The sequence below is a fragment of the Nelumbo lutea genome, chromosome 4, assembly GCF_056320005.1.
Source record: "Nelumbo lutea isolate HS-2025 chromosome 4, American lotus-T2T, whole genome shotgun sequence".
Classification (NCBI taxonomy): Eukaryota; Viridiplantae; Streptophyta; class Magnoliopsida; order Proteales; family Nelumbonaceae; genus Nelumbo; species Nelumbo lutea.
The window spans coordinates 52,780,152-52,796,970 of record NC_142687.1 but is presented as its reverse complement, the minus strand read 5'-3'; the positions used below and the strand labels follow the sequence as shown (position 1 = coordinate 52,796,970).

Here is a 16,819-nt window from a genome sequence, read left to right as displayed (position 1 = left end):
TATGTCGTTTCGGCGAGACAACTGGAAACAACGTGCCGGATACTCGGACCATTTGCGGAACGACCGTCATTACTGAATGGGAACGGTGCAAAACCGGGCTTTTGGCATTCGTCGTGCATTGTGGGCCCCGCGATATTACTACATTTATCCGGGGATGCGGCAGATCTAGAAAGGAGTAACTCCGCTCACCTGGGAGCTTGTGCACGGTCACCAAGGGAGGAAAGTTGCATACACCGTTTTTTCAAATCTGAAAGAATTAACGGAGGGGAGCAAGATAATGAGTGCATAAAGATTAAAGCGAACAAGAAGCAAACGGGTGCGATCATACCAGCACTAATGCACCGGATCCCATCAGAACTCCGAAGTTAAGCTTGCTTGGGCGAGAGTAGTACTAGGATGGGTGACCTCCTGGGAAGTCCTCGTGTTGCACCACAATTTTATTAATATTTTATTTTTGATATACTATTTGCAAATTCCATATGTCGTTTCGGCGAGACAACTGGAAACAACGTGCCGGATACTCGGACCATTTGCGGAACGACCGTCATTACTGAATGGGAACGGTGCAAAACCGGGCTTTTGGCATTCGTCGTGCATTGTGGGCCCCGCGATATTACTACATTTATCCGGGGATGCGGCAGATCTAGAAAGGAATAACTCCGCTCACCTGGGAGCTTGTGCACGGTCACCAAGGGAGGAAAGTTGCATACACCGTTTTTTAAAATCTGAAAGAATTAACGGAGGGGAGCAAGATAATGAGTGCATAAAGATTAAAGCGAACAAGAAACAAACGGGTGCGATCATACCAGCACTAATGCACCGGATCCCATCAGAACTCCGAAGTTAAGCGTGCTTGGGCGACAGTAGTACTAGGATGGGTGACCTCCTGGGAAGTCCTCGTGTTGCACCACAATTTTATTAATATTTTATTTTTGATATACTATTTGCAAATTCCATATGTCGTTTCGGCGAGACAACTGGAAACAACGTGCCGGATACTCGCACCATTTGCGGAACGACCGTCATTACTGAATGGGAACGGTGCAAAACCGGGCTTTTGGCATTCGTCGTGCATTGTGGGCCCCGCGATATTACTACATTTATCCGGGGATGCGGCAGATCTAGAAAGGAATAACTCCGCTCACCTGGGAGCTTGTGCACGGTAACCAAGGGAGGAAAGTTGCATATACCGTTTTTTCAAATCTGAAAGAATTAACGGAGGGGAGCAAGATAATGAGTGCATAAAGATTAAAACGAACAAGAAGCAAACGGGTGCGATCATACCAGCACTAATGCACCGGATCCCATCAGAACTCCGAAGTTAAGCGTGCTTGGGCGAGAGTAGTACTAGGATCGGTGACCTCCTGGGAAGTCCTCGTGTTGCACCCCAATTTTATTAATATTTTATTTTTGATATACTATTTGCAAATTCCATATGTCGTTTCGGCGAGACAACTGGAAACAACGTGCCGGATACTCGGACCATTTGCGGAACGACCGTCATTACTGAATGGGAACGGTGCAAAACCGGGCTTTTGGCATTCGTCGTGCATTGTGGGCCCCGCGATATTACTACATTTATCCGGGGATGCGGCAGAACTAGAAAGGAATAACTCCGCTCACCTGGGAGCTTGTGCACGGTCACCAAGGGAGGAAAGTTGCATACACCGTTTTTTCAAATCTGAAAGAATTAACGGAGGGGAGCAAGATAATGAGTGCATAAAGATTAAAGCGAACAATAAGCAAACGGGTGCGATCATACCAGCACTAATGCACCGGATCCCATCAGAACTCCGAAGTTAAGCGTGCTTGGGCGAGAGTAGTACTAGGATGGGTGACCTCCTGGGAAGTCCTCGTGTTGCACCCCAATTTTATTAATATTTTATTTTTGATATACTATTTGCAAATTCCATATGTCGTTTCGGCGAGACAACTGGAAACAACGTGCCGGATACTCGGACCATTTGCGGAACGACCGTCATTACTGAATGGGAACGGTGCAAAACCGGGCTTTTGGCATTCGTCGTGCATTGTGGGCCCCGCGATATTACTACATTTATCCGGTGATGCGGCAGATCTAGAAAGGAATAACTCCGCTCACCTGGGAGCTTGTGCACGGTAACCAAGGGAGGAAAGTTTTATACACCGTTTTTTCAAATCTGAAAGAATTAACGGAGGGGAGCAATATAATGAGTGCATAAAGATAAAAGCGAACAAGAAGCAAACGGGTGCTATCATACCAGCACTAATGCACCGTATCCCATCAGAACTCCGAAGTTAAGCGTGCTTGGGCGAGAGTAGTACTAGGATGGGTGACCTCCTGGGAAGTCCTTGTGTTGCACCCCAATTTTATTAATATTTTATTTTTGATATACTATTTGCAAATTCCATATGTCGTTTCGGCGAGACAACTGGAAACAACGTGCCGGATACTCGGACCATTTGCGGAACGACCGTCATTACTGAATGGGAACGGTGCAAAACCGGGCTTTTGGCATTCGTCGTGCATTGTGGGCCCCGCGATATTACTACATTTATCCGGGGATGCGGCAGATCTTGAAAGGAATAACTCCGCTCACCTGGGAGCTTGTGCACGGTAACCAAGGGAGGAAAGTTGCATATACCGTTTTTTCAAATCTGAAAGAATTAACGGAGGGGAGCAAGATAATGAGTGCATAAAGATTAAAACGAACAAGAAGCAAACGGGTGCGATCATACCAGCACTAATGCACCGGATCCCATCAGAACTCCGAAGTTAAGCGTGCTTGGGCGAGAGTAGTACTAGGATGGGTGACCTCCTGGGAAGTCCTCGTGTTGCACCCCAATTTTATTAATATTTTATTTTTGATATACTATTTGCAAATTCCATATGTCGTTTCGGCGAGACAACTGGAAACAACGTGCCGGATACTCGGACCATTTGCGGAACGACCGTCATTACTGAATGGGAACGGTGCAAAACCGGGCTTTTGGCATTCGTCGTGCATTGTGGGCCCCGCGATATTACTACATTTATCCGGGGATGCGGCAGATCTAGAAAGGAATAACTCCGCTCACCTGGGAGCTTGTGCACGGTCACCAAGGGAGGAAAGTTGCATACACCGTTTTTTCAAATCTGAAAGAATTAACGGAGGGGAGCAAGATAATGAGTGCATAAAGATTAAAGCGAACAAGAAGCAAACGGGTGCGATCATACCAGCACTAATGCACCGTATCCCATCAGAACTCCGAAGTTAAGCGTGCTTGGGCGAGAGTAGTACTAGGATGGGTGACCTCCTGGGAAGTCCTCTTGTTGCACCCCAATTTTATTAATATTTTATTTTTGATATACTATTTGCAAATTCCATATGTCGTTTCGGCGAGACAACTCGAAACAACGTGCCGGATACTCGCACCATTTGCGGAACGACCGTCATTACTGAATGGGAACGGTGCAAAACCGGGCTTTTGGCATTCGTCGTGCATTGTGGGCCCCGCGATATTACTACATTTATCCGGAGATGCGGCAGATCTAGAAAGGAATAACTCCGCTCACCAGGGAGCTTGTGCACGGTTACCAAGGGAGGAAAGTTGCATACACCGTTTCTTCATGTCTGAAAGAATTAATGGAGGGGAGCAAGATAGTGAGTGCATAAAGATTAAAGCGAACAAGAAGAAAACGGGTGCGATCATACCAGCACTAATGCACCGGATCCCATCAGAACTCCGAAATTAAGCGTGCTTGGGCGAGAGTAGTATTAGGATGGGTGACCTCCTGGGAAGTCCTCGTGTTGCACCCCAATTTTATTAATATTTTATTTTTGATATACTATTTGCAAATTCCATATGTCGTTTCGGCGAGACAACTCGAAACAACGTGCCGGATACTCGCACCATTTGCGGAACGACCGTCATTACTGAATGGGAACGGTGCAAAACTGGGCTTTTGGCATTCGTCGTGCATTGTGGGCCCCGCGATATTACTACATTTATCCGGGGATGCGGCAGATCTAGAAAGGAATAACTCCGCTCACCTGGGAGCTTGTGCACGGTAACCAAGGGAGGAAAGTTGCATATACCGTTTTTTCAAATCTGAAAGAATTAACGGAGGGGAGCAAGATAATGAGTGCATAAAGATTAAAACGAACAAGAAGCAAACGGGTGCGATCATACCAGCACTAATGCACCGGATCCCATCAGAACTCCGAAGTTAAGCGTGCTTGGGCGAGAGTAGTACTAGGATGGGTGACCTCCTGGGAAGTCCTCGTGTTGCACCCCAATTTTATTAATATTTTATTTTTGATATACTATTTGCAAATTCCATATGTCGTTTCGGCGAGACAACTGGAAACAACGTGCCGGATACTCGGACCATTTGCGGAACGACCGTCATTACTGAATGGGAACGGTGCAAAACCGGGCTTTTGGCATTCGTCGTGCATTGTGGGCCCCGCGATATTACTACATTTATCCGGGGATGCGGCAGATCTAGAAAGGAATAACTCCGCTCACCTGGGAGCTTGTGCACGGTAACCAAGGGAGCAAAGTTTTATACACCGTTTTTTCAAATCTGAAAGAATTAACGGAGGGGAGCAAGATAATGAGTGCATAAAGATTAAAGCGAACAAGAAGCAAACGGGTGCTATCATACCAGCACTAATGCACCGTATCCCATCAGAACTCCGAAGTTAAGCGTGCTTGGGCGAGACTAGTACTAGGATGGGTGACCTCCTGGGAAGTCCTCGTGTTGCACTCCAATTTTATTAATATTTTATTTTTGAAATACTATTTGCAAATTCCATATGTCGTTTCGGCGAGACAACTGGAAACAACGTGCCGGATACTCGGACCATTTGCGGAACGACCGTCATTACTGAATGGGAACGGTGCAAAACTGGGCTTTTGGCATTCGTCGTGCATTGTGGGCCCCGCGATATTACTACATTTATCCGGGGATGCGGCAGATCTAGAAAGGAATAACTCCGCTCACCTGGGAGCTTGTGCACGGTAACCAAGGGAGGAAAGTTGCATATACCATTTTTTCAAATCTGACAGAATTAACGGAGGGGAGCAAGATAATGAGTGCATAAAGATTAAAACGAACAAGAAGCAAACGGGTGCGATCATACCAGCACAAATGCACCGGATCCCATCAGAACTCCGAAATTAAGCGTGCTTGGGCGAGAGTAGTAGTACTAGGATGGGTGACCTCCTGGGAAGTCCTCGTGTTGCACCCCAATTTTATTAATATTTTATTTTTGATATACTATTTGCAAATTCCATATGTCGTTTCGGCGAGACAACTGGAAACAACGTGCCGGATACTCGGACCATTTGCGGAACGACCGTCATTACTGAATGGGAACGGTGCAAAACCGGGCTTTTGGCATTCGTCGTGCATTGTGGGCCCCGCGATATTACTACATTTATCCGGGGATGCGGCAGATCTAGAAAGGAATAACTCCGCTCACCTGGGAGCTTGTGCACGGTCACCAAGGGAGGAAAGTTGCATACCCCGTTTTTTCAAATCTGAAAGAATTAACGGAGGGGAGCAAGATAATGAGTGCATAAAGATTAAAGCGAACAAGAAGCAAACGGGTGCGATCATACCAGCACTAATGCACCGGATCCCATCAGAACTCCGAAGTTAAGCGTGCTTGGGCGAGAGTAGTACTAGGATGGGTGACCTCCTGGGAAGTCCTTGTGTTGCACCCCAATTTTATTAATATTTTATTTTTGATATACTATTTGCAAATTCCATATGTCGTTTCGGCGAGACAACTGGAAACAACGTGCCGGATACTCGGACCATTTGCGGAACGACCGTCATTACTGAATGGGAACGGTGCAAAACCGGGCTTTTGGCATTCGTCGTGCATTGTGTGCCCCGCGATATTACTACATTTATCCGGAGATGCGGCAGATCTAGAAAGGAATAACTCCGCTCACCTGGGAGCTTGTGCACGGTTACCAAGGGAGGAAAGTTGCATACACCGTTTTTTCATGTCTGAAAGAATTAATGGAGGGGAGCAAGATAGTGAGTGCATAAAGATTAAAGCGAACAAGAAGAAAACGGGTGCGATCATACCAGCACTAATGCACCGGATCCCATCAGAACTCCGAAATTAAGCGTGCTTGGGCGAGAGTAGTATTAGGATGGGTGACCTCCTGGGAAGTCCTCGTGTTGCACCCCAATTTTATTAATATTTTATTTTTGATATACTATTTGCAAATTCCATATGTCGTTTCGGCGAGACAACTGGAAACAACGTGCCGGATACTCGGACCATTTGCGGAACGACCGTCATTACTGAATGGGAACGGTGCAAAACCGGGCTTTTGGCATTCGTCGTGCATTGTGGGCCCCGCGATATTACTACATTTATCCGGGGATGCGGCAGATCTAGAAAGGAATAACTCCGCTCACCTGGGAGCTTGTGCACGGTAACCAAGGGAGGAAAGTTTTATACACCGTTTTTTCAAATCTGAAAGAATTAACGGAGGGGAGCAAGATAATGAGTGCATAAAGATTAAAGCGAACAAGAAGCAAACGGGTGCTATCATACCAGCACTAATGCACCGTATCCCATCAGAACTCCGAAGTTAAGCGTGCTTGGGCGAGAGTAGTACTAGGATGGGTGACCTCCTGGGAAGTCCTCGTGTTGCACCCCAATTTTATTAATATTTTATTTTTGATATACTATTTGCAAATTCCATATGTCGTTTCGGCGAGACAACTGGAAACAACGTGCCGGATACTCGGACCATTTGCGGAACGACCGTCATTACTGAATGGGAACGGTGCAAAACCGGGCTTTTGGCATTCGTCGTGCATTGTGGGCCCCGCGATATTACTACATTTATCCGGGGATGCGGAAGATCTAGAAAGGAATAACTCCGCTCACCTGGGAGCTTGTGCACGGTAACCAAGGGAGGAAAGTTGCATATACCGTTTTTTCAAATCTGAAAGAATTAACGGAGGGGAGCAAGATAATGAGTGCATAAAGATTAAAACGAACAAGAAGCAAACGGGTGCGATCATACCAGCACTAATGCACCGGATCCCATCAGAACTCCGAAGTTAAGCGTGCTTGGGCGAGAGTAGTACTAGGATGGGTGACCTCTTGGGAAGTCCTCGTGTTGCACCCCAATTTTATTAATATTTTATTTTTGATATACATTTTGCAAATTCCATATGTCGTTTCGGCGAGACAACTGGAAACAACGTGCCGGATACTCGGACCATTTGCGGAACGACCGTCATTACTGAATGGGAACGGTGCAAAACCGGGCTTTTGGCATTCGTCGTGCATTGTGGGCCCCGCGATATTACTACATTTATCCGGGGATGCGGCAGATCTAGAAAGGAATAACTCCGCTCACCTGGGAGCTTGTGCACGGTCACCAAGGGAGGAAAGTTGCATACACCGTTTTTTCAAATCTGAAAGAATTAACGGAGGGGAGCAAGATAATGAGTGCATAAAGATTAAAGCGAACAAGAAGCAAACGGGTGCTATCATACCAGCACTAATGCACCGTATCCCATCAGAACTCCGAAGTTAAGCGTGCTTGGGCGAGAGTAGTACTAGGATGGGTGACCTCCTGAGAAGTCCTTGTGTTGCACCCCAATTTTATTAATATTTTATTTTTGATATACTATTTGCAAATTCCATATGTCGTTTCGGCGAGACAACTGGAAACAACGTGCCGGATACTCGGACCATTTGCGGAACGACCGTCATTACTGAATGGGAACGGTGCAAAACCGGGCTTTTGGCATTCGTCGTGCATTGTGGGCCCCGCGATATTACTACATTTATCCGGGGATGCGGCAGATCTAAAAAGGAATAACTCCGCTCACCTGGGAGCTTGTGCACGGTAACCAAGGGAGGAAAGTTGCATATACCGTTTTTTCAAATCTGAAAGAATTAACGGAGGGGAGCAAGATAATGAGTGCATAAAGATTAAAACGAACAAGAAGCAAACGGGTGCGATCATACCAGCACTAATGCACCGGATCCCATCAGAACTCCGAAGTTAAGCGTGCTTGGGCGAGAGTAGTACTAGGATGGGTGACCTCCTGGGAAGTCCTCGTGTTGCACCCCAATTTTATTAATATTTTATTTTTGATATACTATTTGCAAATTCCATATGTCGTTTCGGCGAGACAACTGGAAACAACGTGCCGGATACTCGGACCATTTGCGGAACGACCGTCATTACTGAATGGGAACGGTGCAAAACCGGGCTTTTGGCATTCGTCGTGCATTGTGGGCCCCGCGATATTACTACATTTATCCGGGGATGCGGCAGATCTAGAAAGGAGTAACTCCGCTCACCTGGGAGCTTGTGCACGGTCACCAAGGGAGGAAAGTTGCATACACCGTTTTTTCAAATCTGAAAGAATTAACGGAGGGGAGCAAGATAATGAGTGCATAAAGATTAAAGCGAACAATAAGCAAACGGGTGCGATCATACCAGCACTAATGCACCGGATCCCATCAGAACTCCGAAGTTAAGCGTGCTTGGGCGAGAGTAGTACTAGGATGGGTGACCTCCTGGGAAGTCCTCGTGTTGCACCCCAATTTTATTAATATTTTATTTTTGATATACTATTTGCAAATTCCATATGTCGTTTCGGCGAGACAACTGGAAACAACGTGCCGGATACTCGGACCATTTGCGGAACGACCGTCATTACTGAATGGGAACGGTGCAAAACCGGGCTTTTGGCATTCGTCGTGCATTGTGGGCCCCGCGATATTACTACATTTATCCGGTGATGCGGCAGATCTAGAAAGGAATAACTCCGCTCACCTGGGAGCTTGTGCACGGTAACCAAGGGAGGAAAGTTTTATACACCGTTTTTTCAAATCTGAAAGAATTAACGGAGGGGAGCAATATAATGAGTGCATAAAGATAAAAGCGAACAAGAAGCAAACGGGTGCTATCATACCAGCACTAATGCACCGTATCCCATCAGAACTCCGAAGTTAAGCGTGCTTGGGCGAGAGTAGTACTAGGATGGGTGACCTCCTGGGAAGTCCTTGTGTTGCACCCCAATTTTATTAATATTTTATTTTTGATATACTATTTGCAAATTCCATATGTCGTTTCGGCGAGACAACTGGAAACAACGTGCCGGATACTCGGACCATTTGCGGAACGACCGTCATTACTGAATGGGAACGGTGCAAAACCGGGCTTTTGGCATTCGTCGTGCATTGTGGGCCCCGCGATATTACTACATTTATCCGGGGATGCGGCAGATCTAGAAAGGAGTAACTCCGCTCACCTGGGAGCTTGTGCACGGTCACCAAGGGAGGAAAGTTGCATACACCGTTTTTTCAAATCTGAAAGAATTAACGGAGGGGAGCAAGATAATGAGTGCATAAAGATTAAAGCGAACAATAAGCAAACGGGTGCGATCATACCAGCACTAATGCACCGGATCCCATCAGAACTCCGAAGTTAAGCGTGCTTGGGCGAGAGTAGTACTAGGATGGGTGACCTCCTGGGAAGTCCTCGTGTTGCACCCCAATTTTATTAATATTTTATTTTTGATATACTATTTGCAAATTCCATATGTCGTTTCGGCGAGACAACTGGAAACAACGTGCCGGATACTCGGACCATTTGCGGAACGACCGTCATTACTGAATGGGAACGGTGCAAAACCGGGCTTTTGGCATTCGTCGTGCATTGTGGGCCCCGCGATATTACTACATTTATCCGGTGATGCGGCAGATCTAGAAAGGAATAACTCCGCTCACCTGGGAGCTTGTGCACGGTAACCAAGGGAGGAAAGTTTTATACACCGTTTTTTCAAATCTGAAAGAATTAACGGAGGGGAGCAATATAATGAGTGCATAAAGATAAAAGCGAACAAGAAGCAAACGGGTGCTATCATACCAGCACTAATGCACCGTATCCCATCAGAACTCCGAAGTTAAGCGTGCTTGGGCGAGAGTAGTACTAGGATGGGTGACCTCCTGGGAAGTCCTTGTGTTGCACCCCAATTTTATTAATATTTTATTTTTGATATACTATTTGCAAATTCCATATGTCGTTTCGGCGAGACAACTGGAAACAACGTGCCGGATACTCGGACCATTTGCGGAACGACCGTCATTACTGAATGGGAACGGTGCAAAACCGGGCTTTTGGCATTCGTCGTGCATTGTGGGCCCCGCGATATTACTACATTTATCCGGGGATGCGGCAGATCTTGAAAGGAATAACTCCGCTCACCTGGGAGCTTGTGCACGGTAACCAAGGGAGGAAAGTTGCATATACCGTTTTTTCAAATCTGAAAGAATTAACGGAGGGGAGCAAGATAATGAGTGCATAAAGATTAAAACGAACAAGAAGCAAACGGGTGCGATCATACCAGCACTAATGCACCGGATCCCATCAGAACTCCGAAGTTAAGCGTGCTTGGGCGAGAGTAGTACTAGGATGGGTGACCTCCTGGGAAGTCCTCGTGTTGCACCCCAATTTTATTAATATTTTATTTTTGATATACTATTTGCAAATTCCATATGTCGTTTCGGCGAGACAACTGGAAACAACGTGCCGGATACTCGGACCATTTGCGGAACGACCGTCATTACTGAATGGGAACGGTGCAAAACCGGGCTTTTGGCATTCGTCGTGCATTGTGGGCCCCGCGATATTACTACATTTATCCGGGGATGCGGCAGATCTAGAAAGGAATAACTCCGCTCACCTGGGAGCTTGTGCACGGTCACCAAGGGAGGAAAGTTGCATACACCGTTTTTTCAAATCTGAAAGAATTAACGGAGGGGAGCAAGATAATGAGTGCATAAAGATTAAAGCGAACAAGAAGCAAACGGGTGCGATCATACCAGCACTAATGCACCGTATCCCATCAGAACTCCGAAGTTAAGCGTGCTTGGGCGAGAGTAGTACTAGGATGGGTGACCTCCTGGGAAGTCCTCTTGTTGCACCCCAATTTTATTAATATTTTATTTTTGATATACTATTTGCAAATTCCATATGTCGTTTCGGCGAGACAACTCGAAACAACGTGCCGGATACTCGCACCATTTGCGGAACGACCGTCATTACTGAATGGGAACGGTGCAAAACCGGGCTTTTGGCATTCGTCGTGCATTGTGGGCCCCGCGATATTACTACATTTATCCGGAGATGCGGCAGATCTAGAAAGGAATAACTCCGCTCACCAGGGAGCTTGTGCACGGTTACCAAGGGAGGAAAGTTGCATACACCGTTTCTTCATGTCTGAAAGAATTAATGGAGGGGAGCAAGATAGTGAGTGCATAAAGATTAAAGCGAACAAGAAGAAAACGGGTGCGATCATACCAGCACTAATGCACCGGATCCCATCAGAACTCCGAAATTAAGCGTGCTTGGGCGAGAGTAGTATTAGGATGGGTGACCTCCTGGGAAGTCCTCGTGTTGCACCCCAATTTTATTAATATTTTATTTTTGATATACTATTTGCAAATTCCATATGTCGTTTCGGCGAGACAACTCGAAACAACGTGCCGGATACTCGCACCATTTGCGGAACGACCGTCATTACTGAATGGGAACGGTGCAAAACTGGGCTTTTGGCATTCGTCGTGCATTGTGGGCCCCGCGATATTACTACATTTATCCGGGGATGCGGCAGATCTAGAAAGGAATAACTCCGCTCACCTGGGAGCTTGTGCACGGTAACCAAGGGAGGAAAGTTGCATATACCGTTTTTTCAAATCTGAAAGAATTAACGGAGGGGAGCAAGATAATGAGTGCATAAAGATTAAAACGAACAAGAAGCAAACGGGTGCGATCATACCAGCACTAATGCACCGGATCCCATCAGAACTCCGAAGTTAAGCGTGCTTGGGCGAGAGTAGTACTAGGATGGGTGACCTCCTGGGAAGTCCTCGTGTTGCACCCCAATTTTATTAATATTTTATTTTTGATATACTATTTGCAAATTCCATATGTCGTTTCGGCGAGACAACTGGAAACAACGTGCCGGATACTCGGACCATTTGCGGAACGACCGTCATTACTGAATGGGAACGGTGCAAAACCGGGCTTTTGGCATTCGTCGTGCATTGTGGGCCCCGCGATATTACTACATTTATCCGGGGATGCGGCAGATCTAGAAAGGAATAACTCCGCTCACCTGGGAGCTTGTGCACGGTAACCAAGGGAGCAAAGTTTTATACACCGTTTTTTCAAATCTGAAAGAATTAACGGAGGGGAGCAAGATAATGAGTGCATAAAGATTAAAGCGAACAAGAAGCAAACGGGTGCTATCATACCAGCACTAATGCACCGTATCCCATCAGAACTCCGAAGTTAAGCGTGCTTGGGCGAGACTAGTACTAGGATGGGTGACCTCCTGGGAAGTCCTCGTGTTGCACTCCAATTTTATTAATATTTTATTTTTGAAATACTATTTGCAAATTCCATATGTCGTTTCGGCGAGACAACTGGAAACAACGTGCCGGATACTCGGACCATTTGCGGAACGACCGTCATTACTGAATGGGAACGGTGCAAAACTGGGCTTTTGGCATTCGTCGTGCATTGTGGGCCCCGCGATATTACTACATTTATCCGGGGATGCGGCAGATCTAGAAAGGAATAACTCCGCTCACCTGGGAGCTTGTGCACGGTAACCAAGGGAGGAAAGTTGCATATACCATTTTTTCAAATCTGACAGAATTAACGGAGGGGAGCAAGATAATGAGTGCATAAAGATTAAAACGAACAAGAAGCAAACGGGTGCGATCATACCAGCACAAATGCACCGGATCCCATCAGAACTCCGAAGTTAAGCGTGCTTGGGCGAGAGTAGTAGTACTAGGATGGGTGACCTCCTGGGAAGTCCTCGTGTTGCACCCCAATTTTATTAATATTTTATTTTTGATATACTATTTGCAAATTCCATATGTCGTTTCGGCGAGACAACTGGAAACAACGTGCCGGATACTCGGACCATTTGCGGAACGACCGTCATTACTGAATGGGAACGGTGCAAAACCGGGCTTTTGGCATTCGTCGTGCATTGTGGGCCCCGCGATATTACTACATTTATCCGGGGATGCGGCAGATCTAGAAAGGAATAACTCCGCTCACCTGGGAGCTTGTGCACGGTCACCAAGGGAGGAAAGTTGCATACCCCGTTTTTTCAAATCTGAAAGAATTAACGGAGGGGAGCAAGATAATGAGTGCATAAAGATTAAAGCGAACAAGAAGCAAACGGGTGCGATCATACCAGCACTAATGCACCGGATCCCATCAGAACTCCGAAGTTAAGCGTGCTTGGGCGAGAGTAGTACTAGGATGGGTGACCTCCTGGGAAGTCCTTGTGTTGCACCCCAATTTTATTAATATTTTATTTTTGATATACTATTTGCAAATTCCATATGTCGTTTCGGCGAGACAACTGGAAACAACGTGCCGGATACTCGGACCATTTGCGGAACGACCGTCATTACTGAATGGGAACGGTGCAAAACCGGGCTTTTGGCATTCGTCGTGCATTGTGTGCCCCGCGATATTACTACATTTATCCGGAGATGCGGCAGATCTAGAAAGGAATAACTCCGCTCACCTGGGAGCTTGTGCACGGTTACCAAGGGAGGAAAGTTGCATACACCGTTTTTTCATGTCTGAAAGAATTAATGGAGGGGAGCAAGATAGTGAGTGCATAAAGATTAAAGCGAACAAGAAGAAAACGGGTGCGATCATACCAGCACTAATGCACCGGATCCCATCAGAACTCCGAAATTAAGCGTGCTTGGGCGAGAGTAGTATTAGGATGGGTGACCTCCTGGGAAGTCCTCGTGTTGCACCCCAATTTTATTAATATTTTATTTTTGATATACTATTTGCAAATTCCATATGTCGTTTCGGCGAGACAACTGGAAACAACGTGCCGGATACTCGGACCATTTGCGGAACGACCGTCATTACTGAATGGGAACGGTGCAAAACCGGGCTTTTGGCATTCGTCGTGCATTGTGGGCCCCGCGATATTACTACATTTATCCGGGGATGCGGCAGATCTAGAAAGGAATAACTCCGCTCACCTGGGAGCTTGTGCACGGTAACCAAGGGAGGAAAGTTTTATACACCGTTTTTTCAAATCTGAAAGAATTAACGGAGGGGAGCAAGATAATGAGTGCATAAAGATTAAAGCGAACAAGAAGCAAACGGGTGCTATCATACCAGCACTAATGCACCGTATCCCATCAGAACTCCGAAGTTAAGCGTGCTTGGGCGAGAGTAGTACTAGGATGGGTGACCTCCTGGGAAGTCCTCGTGTTGCACCCCAATTTTATTAATATTTTATTTTTGATATACTATTTGCAAATTCCATATGTCGTTTCGGCGAGACAACTGGAAACAACGTGCCGGATACTCGGACCATTTGCGGAACGACCGTCATTACTGAATGGGAACGGTGCAAAACCGGGCTTTTGGCATTCGTCGTGCATTGTGGGCCCCGCGATATTACTACATTTATCCGGGGATGCGGAAGATCTAGAAAGGAATAACTCCGCTCACCTGGGAGCTTGTGCACGGTAACCAAGGGAGGAAAGTTGCATATACCGTTTTTTCAAATCTGAAAGAATTAACGGAGGGGAGCAAGATAATGAGTGCATAAAGATTAAAACGAACAAGAAGCAAACGGGTGCGATCATACCAGCACTAATGCACCGGATCCCATCAGAACTCCGAAGTTAAGCGTGCTTGGGCGAGAGTAGTACTAGGATGGGTGACCTCTTGGGAAGTCCTCGTGTTGCACCCCAATTTTATTAATATTTTATTTTTGATATACATTTTGCAAATTCCATATGTCGTTTCGGCGAGACAACTGGAAACAACGTGCCGGATACTCGGACCATTTGCGGAACGACCGTCATTACTGAATGGGAACGGTGCAAAACCGGGCTTTTGGCATTCGTCGTGCATTGTGGGCCCCGCGATATTACTACATTTATCCGGGGATGCGGCAGATCTAGAAAGGAATAACTCCGCTCACCTGGGAGCTTGTGCACGGTCACCAAGGGAGGAAAGTTGCATACACCGTTTTTTCAAATCTGAAAGAATTAACGGAGGGGAGCAAGATAATGAGTGCATAAAGATTAAAGCGAACAAGAAGCAAACGGGTGCTATCATACCAGCACTAATGCACCGTATCCCATCAGAACTCCGAAGTTAAGCGTGCTTGGGCGAGAGTAGTACTAGGATGGGTGACCTCCTGAGAAGTCCTTGTGTTGCACCCCAATTTTATTAATATTTTATTTTTGATATACTATTTGCAAATTCCATATGTCGTTTCGGCGAGACAACTGGAAACAACGTGCCGGATACTCGGACCATTTGCGGAACGACCGTCATTACTGAATGGGAACGGTGCAAAACCGGGCTTTTGGCATTCGTCGTGCATTGTGGGCCCCGCGATATTACTACATTTATCCGGGGATGCGGCAGATCTAGAAAGGAATAACTCCGCTCACCTGGGAGCTTGTGCACGGTAACCAAGGGAGGAAAGTTGCATATACCGTTTTTTCAAATCTGAAAGAATTAACGGAGGGGAGCAAGATAATGAGTGCATAAAGATTAAAACGAACAAGAAGCAAACGGGTGCGATCATACCAGCACTAATGCACCGGATCCCATCAGAACTCCGAAGTTAAGCGTGCTTGGGCGAGAGTAGTACTAGGATGGGTGACCTCCTGGGAAGTCCTCGTGTTGCACCCCAATTTTATTAATATTTTATTTTTGATATACTATTTGCAAATTCCATATGTCGTTTCGGCGAGACAACTGGAAACAACGTGCCGGATACTCGGACCATTTGCGGAACGACCGTCATTACTGAATGGGAACGGTGCAAAACCGGGCTTTTGGCATTCGTCGTGCATTGTGGGCCCCGCGATATTACTACATTTATCCGGGGATGCGGCAGATCTAGAAAGGAGTAACTCCGCTCACCTGGGAGCTTGTGCACGGTCACCAAGGGAGGAAAGTTGCATACACCGTTTTTTCAAATCTGAAAGAATTAACGGAGGGGAGCAAGATAATGAGTGCATAAAGATTAAAGCGAACAAGAAGCAAACGGGTGCGATCATACCAGCACTAATGCACCGGATCCCATCAGAACTCCGAAGTTAAGCTTGCTTGGGCGAGAGTAGTACTAGGATGGGTGACCTCCTGGGAAGTCCTCGTGTTGCACCACAATTTTATTAATATTTTATTTTTGATATACTATTTGCAAATTCCATATGTCGTTTCGGCGAGACAACTGGAAACAACGTGCCGGATACTCGGACCATTTGCGGAACGACCGTCATTACTGAATGGGAACGGTGCAAAACCGGGCTTTTGGCATTCGTCGTGCATTGTGGGCCCCGCGATATTACTACATTTATCCGGGGATGCGGCAGATCTAGAAAGGAATAACTCCGCTCACCTGGGAGCTTGTGCACGGTCACCAAGGGAGGAAAGTTGCATACACCGTTTTTTAAAATCTGAAAGAATTAACGGAGGGGAGCAAGATAATGAGTGCATAAAGATTAAAGCGAACAAGAAACAAACGGGTGCGATCATACCAGCACTAATGCACCGGATCCCATCAGAACTCCGAAGTTAAGCGTGCTTGGGCGACAGTAGTACTAGGATGGGTGACCTCCTGGGAAGTCCTCGTGTTGCACCACAATTTTATTAATATTTTATTTTTGATATACTATTTGCAAATTCCATATGTCGTTTCGGCGAGACAACTGGAAACAACGTGCCGGATACTCGCACCATTTGCGGAACGACCGTCATTACTGAATGGGAA

At 46.3% G+C, this 16,819-nt stretch overlaps 35 non-coding genes across 35 annotated transcripts; all 35 read left to right on the top strand.

The window, feature by feature from the left end:
- Positions 1-314: 314 nt before the first annotated feature.
- Positions 315-433, top strand: LOC148859767 (5S ribosomal RNA). Its single transcript, XR_016096975.1, has one exon. It is a non-coding gene; the product is annotated as a 5S ribosomal RNA (ribosomal RNA).
- Positions 434-792: 359 nt separating this feature from the next.
- On the top strand, positions 793-911 carry LOC148859766 (5S ribosomal RNA). Its single transcript, XR_016097406.1, has one exon. It is a non-coding gene; the product is annotated as a 5S ribosomal RNA (ribosomal RNA).
- Positions 912-1,270: 359 nt separating this feature from the next.
- LOC148859765 (5S ribosomal RNA) lies at positions 1,271-1,389 on the top strand. Its single transcript, XR_016096767.1, has one exon. It is a non-coding gene; the product is annotated as a 5S ribosomal RNA (ribosomal RNA).
- A 359-nt stretch (positions 1,390-1,748) lies between these two features.
- On the top strand, positions 1,749-1,867 carry LOC148859764 (5S ribosomal RNA). Its single transcript, XR_016095350.1, has one exon. It is a non-coding gene; the product is annotated as a 5S ribosomal RNA (ribosomal RNA).
- A 359-nt stretch (positions 1,868-2,226) lies between these two features.
- Positions 2,227-2,345, top strand: LOC148859763 (5S ribosomal RNA). The gene has a single exon (XR_016097866.1). It is a non-coding gene; the product is annotated as a 5S ribosomal RNA (ribosomal RNA).
- Positions 2,346-2,704: 359 nt separating this feature from the next.
- Positions 2,705-2,823, top strand: LOC148859762 (5S ribosomal RNA). The gene has a single exon (XR_016095339.1). It is a non-coding gene; the product is annotated as a 5S ribosomal RNA (ribosomal RNA).
- Positions 2,824-3,182: 359 nt separating this feature from the next.
- Positions 3,183-3,301, top strand: LOC148859761 (5S ribosomal RNA). Its single transcript, XR_016097755.1, has one exon. It is a non-coding gene; the product is annotated as a 5S ribosomal RNA (ribosomal RNA).
- A 359-nt stretch (positions 3,302-3,660) lies between these two features.
- Positions 3,661-3,779, top strand: LOC148859760 (5S ribosomal RNA). The gene has a single exon (XR_016096895.1). It is a non-coding gene; the product is annotated as a 5S ribosomal RNA (ribosomal RNA).
- Positions 3,780-4,138: 359 nt separating this feature from the next.
- Positions 4,139-4,257, top strand: LOC148859759 (5S ribosomal RNA). Its single transcript, XR_016095328.1, has one exon. It is a non-coding gene; the product is annotated as a 5S ribosomal RNA (ribosomal RNA).
- Positions 4,258-4,616: 359 nt separating this feature from the next.
- On the top strand, positions 4,617-4,735 carry LOC148859758 (5S ribosomal RNA). Its single transcript, XR_016097942.1, has one exon. It is a non-coding gene; the product is annotated as a 5S ribosomal RNA (ribosomal RNA).
- Positions 4,736-5,094: 359 nt separating this feature from the next.
- Positions 5,095-5,216, top strand: LOC148859757 (5S ribosomal RNA). The gene has a single exon (XR_016097961.1). It is a non-coding gene; the product is annotated as a 5S ribosomal RNA (ribosomal RNA).
- Positions 5,217-5,575: 359 nt separating this feature from the next.
- On the top strand, positions 5,576-5,694 carry LOC148859756 (5S ribosomal RNA). The gene has a single exon (XR_016095745.1). It is a non-coding gene; the product is annotated as a 5S ribosomal RNA (ribosomal RNA).
- Positions 5,695-6,053: 359 nt separating this feature from the next.
- Positions 6,054-6,172, top strand: LOC148859755 (5S ribosomal RNA). Its single transcript, XR_016096894.1, has one exon. It is a non-coding gene; the product is annotated as a 5S ribosomal RNA (ribosomal RNA).
- A 359-nt stretch (positions 6,173-6,531) lies between these two features.
- On the top strand, positions 6,532-6,650 carry LOC148859754 (5S ribosomal RNA). The gene has a single exon (XR_016097591.1). It is a non-coding gene; the product is annotated as a 5S ribosomal RNA (ribosomal RNA).
- Positions 6,651-7,009: 359 nt separating this feature from the next.
- On the top strand, positions 7,010-7,128 carry LOC148859753 (5S ribosomal RNA). Its single transcript, XR_016095636.1, has one exon. It is a non-coding gene; the product is annotated as a 5S ribosomal RNA (ribosomal RNA).
- Positions 7,129-7,487: 359 nt separating this feature from the next.
- LOC148859752 (5S ribosomal RNA) lies at positions 7,488-7,606 on the top strand. Its single transcript, XR_016097944.1, has one exon. It is a non-coding gene; the product is annotated as a 5S ribosomal RNA (ribosomal RNA).
- A 359-nt stretch (positions 7,607-7,965) lies between these two features.
- LOC148859751 (5S ribosomal RNA) lies at positions 7,966-8,084 on the top strand. The gene has a single exon (XR_016095317.1). It is a non-coding gene; the product is annotated as a 5S ribosomal RNA (ribosomal RNA).
- Positions 8,085-8,443: 359 nt separating this feature from the next.
- On the top strand, positions 8,444-8,562 carry LOC148859750 (5S ribosomal RNA). Its single transcript, XR_016095305.1, has one exon. It is a non-coding gene; the product is annotated as a 5S ribosomal RNA (ribosomal RNA).
- Positions 8,563-8,921: 359 nt separating this feature from the next.
- LOC148859749 (5S ribosomal RNA) lies at positions 8,922-9,040 on the top strand. Its single transcript, XR_016097865.1, has one exon. It is a non-coding gene; the product is annotated as a 5S ribosomal RNA (ribosomal RNA).
- A 359-nt stretch (positions 9,041-9,399) lies between these two features.
- On the top strand, positions 9,400-9,518 carry LOC148859748 (5S ribosomal RNA). Its single transcript, XR_016095293.1, has one exon. It is a non-coding gene; the product is annotated as a 5S ribosomal RNA (ribosomal RNA).
- Positions 9,519-9,877: 359 nt separating this feature from the next.
- Positions 9,878-9,996, top strand: LOC148859747 (5S ribosomal RNA). Its single transcript, XR_016097864.1, has one exon. It is a non-coding gene; the product is annotated as a 5S ribosomal RNA (ribosomal RNA).
- Positions 9,997-10,355: 359 nt separating this feature from the next.
- Positions 10,356-10,474, top strand: LOC148859746 (5S ribosomal RNA). Its single transcript, XR_016095282.1, has one exon. It is a non-coding gene; the product is annotated as a 5S ribosomal RNA (ribosomal RNA).
- Positions 10,475-10,833: 359 nt separating this feature from the next.
- LOC148859745 (5S ribosomal RNA) lies at positions 10,834-10,952 on the top strand. Its single transcript, XR_016097754.1, has one exon. It is a non-coding gene; the product is annotated as a 5S ribosomal RNA (ribosomal RNA).
- A 359-nt stretch (positions 10,953-11,311) lies between these two features.
- Positions 11,312-11,430, top strand: LOC148859744 (5S ribosomal RNA). Its single transcript, XR_016096892.1, has one exon. It is a non-coding gene; the product is annotated as a 5S ribosomal RNA (ribosomal RNA).
- Positions 11,431-11,789: 359 nt separating this feature from the next.
- On the top strand, positions 11,790-11,908 carry LOC148859743 (5S ribosomal RNA). The gene has a single exon (XR_016095271.1). It is a non-coding gene; the product is annotated as a 5S ribosomal RNA (ribosomal RNA).
- Positions 11,909-12,267: 359 nt separating this feature from the next.
- On the top strand, positions 12,268-12,386 carry LOC148859742 (5S ribosomal RNA). Its single transcript, XR_016097941.1, has one exon. It is a non-coding gene; the product is annotated as a 5S ribosomal RNA (ribosomal RNA).
- A 359-nt stretch (positions 12,387-12,745) lies between these two features.
- On the top strand, positions 12,746-12,867 carry LOC148859741 (5S ribosomal RNA). The gene has a single exon (XR_016097160.1). It is a non-coding gene; the product is annotated as a 5S ribosomal RNA (ribosomal RNA).
- A 359-nt stretch (positions 12,868-13,226) lies between these two features.
- Positions 13,227-13,345, top strand: LOC148859740 (5S ribosomal RNA). The gene has a single exon (XR_016095743.1). It is a non-coding gene; the product is annotated as a 5S ribosomal RNA (ribosomal RNA).
- A 359-nt stretch (positions 13,346-13,704) lies between these two features.
- On the top strand, positions 13,705-13,823 carry LOC148859739 (5S ribosomal RNA). Its single transcript, XR_016096891.1, has one exon. It is a non-coding gene; the product is annotated as a 5S ribosomal RNA (ribosomal RNA).
- A 359-nt stretch (positions 13,824-14,182) lies between these two features.
- On the top strand, positions 14,183-14,301 carry LOC148859738 (5S ribosomal RNA). Its single transcript, XR_016097590.1, has one exon. It is a non-coding gene; the product is annotated as a 5S ribosomal RNA (ribosomal RNA).
- A 359-nt stretch (positions 14,302-14,660) lies between these two features.
- On the top strand, positions 14,661-14,779 carry LOC148859737 (5S ribosomal RNA). Its single transcript, XR_016095635.1, has one exon. It is a non-coding gene; the product is annotated as a 5S ribosomal RNA (ribosomal RNA).
- A 359-nt stretch (positions 14,780-15,138) lies between these two features.
- Positions 15,139-15,257, top strand: LOC148859736 (5S ribosomal RNA). The gene has a single exon (XR_016097943.1). It is a non-coding gene; the product is annotated as a 5S ribosomal RNA (ribosomal RNA).
- Positions 15,258-15,616: 359 nt separating this feature from the next.
- LOC148859735 (5S ribosomal RNA) lies at positions 15,617-15,735 on the top strand. The gene has a single exon (XR_016095260.1). It is a non-coding gene; the product is annotated as a 5S ribosomal RNA (ribosomal RNA).
- A 359-nt stretch (positions 15,736-16,094) lies between these two features.
- LOC148859734 (5S ribosomal RNA) lies at positions 16,095-16,213 on the top strand. The gene has a single exon (XR_016096974.1). It is a non-coding gene; the product is annotated as a 5S ribosomal RNA (ribosomal RNA).
- A 359-nt stretch (positions 16,214-16,572) lies between these two features.
- LOC148859733 (5S ribosomal RNA) lies at positions 16,573-16,691 on the top strand. The gene has a single exon (XR_016097403.1). It is a non-coding gene; the product is annotated as a 5S ribosomal RNA (ribosomal RNA).
- The last annotated feature ends 128 nt before the right edge of the window (positions 16,692-16,819 follow it).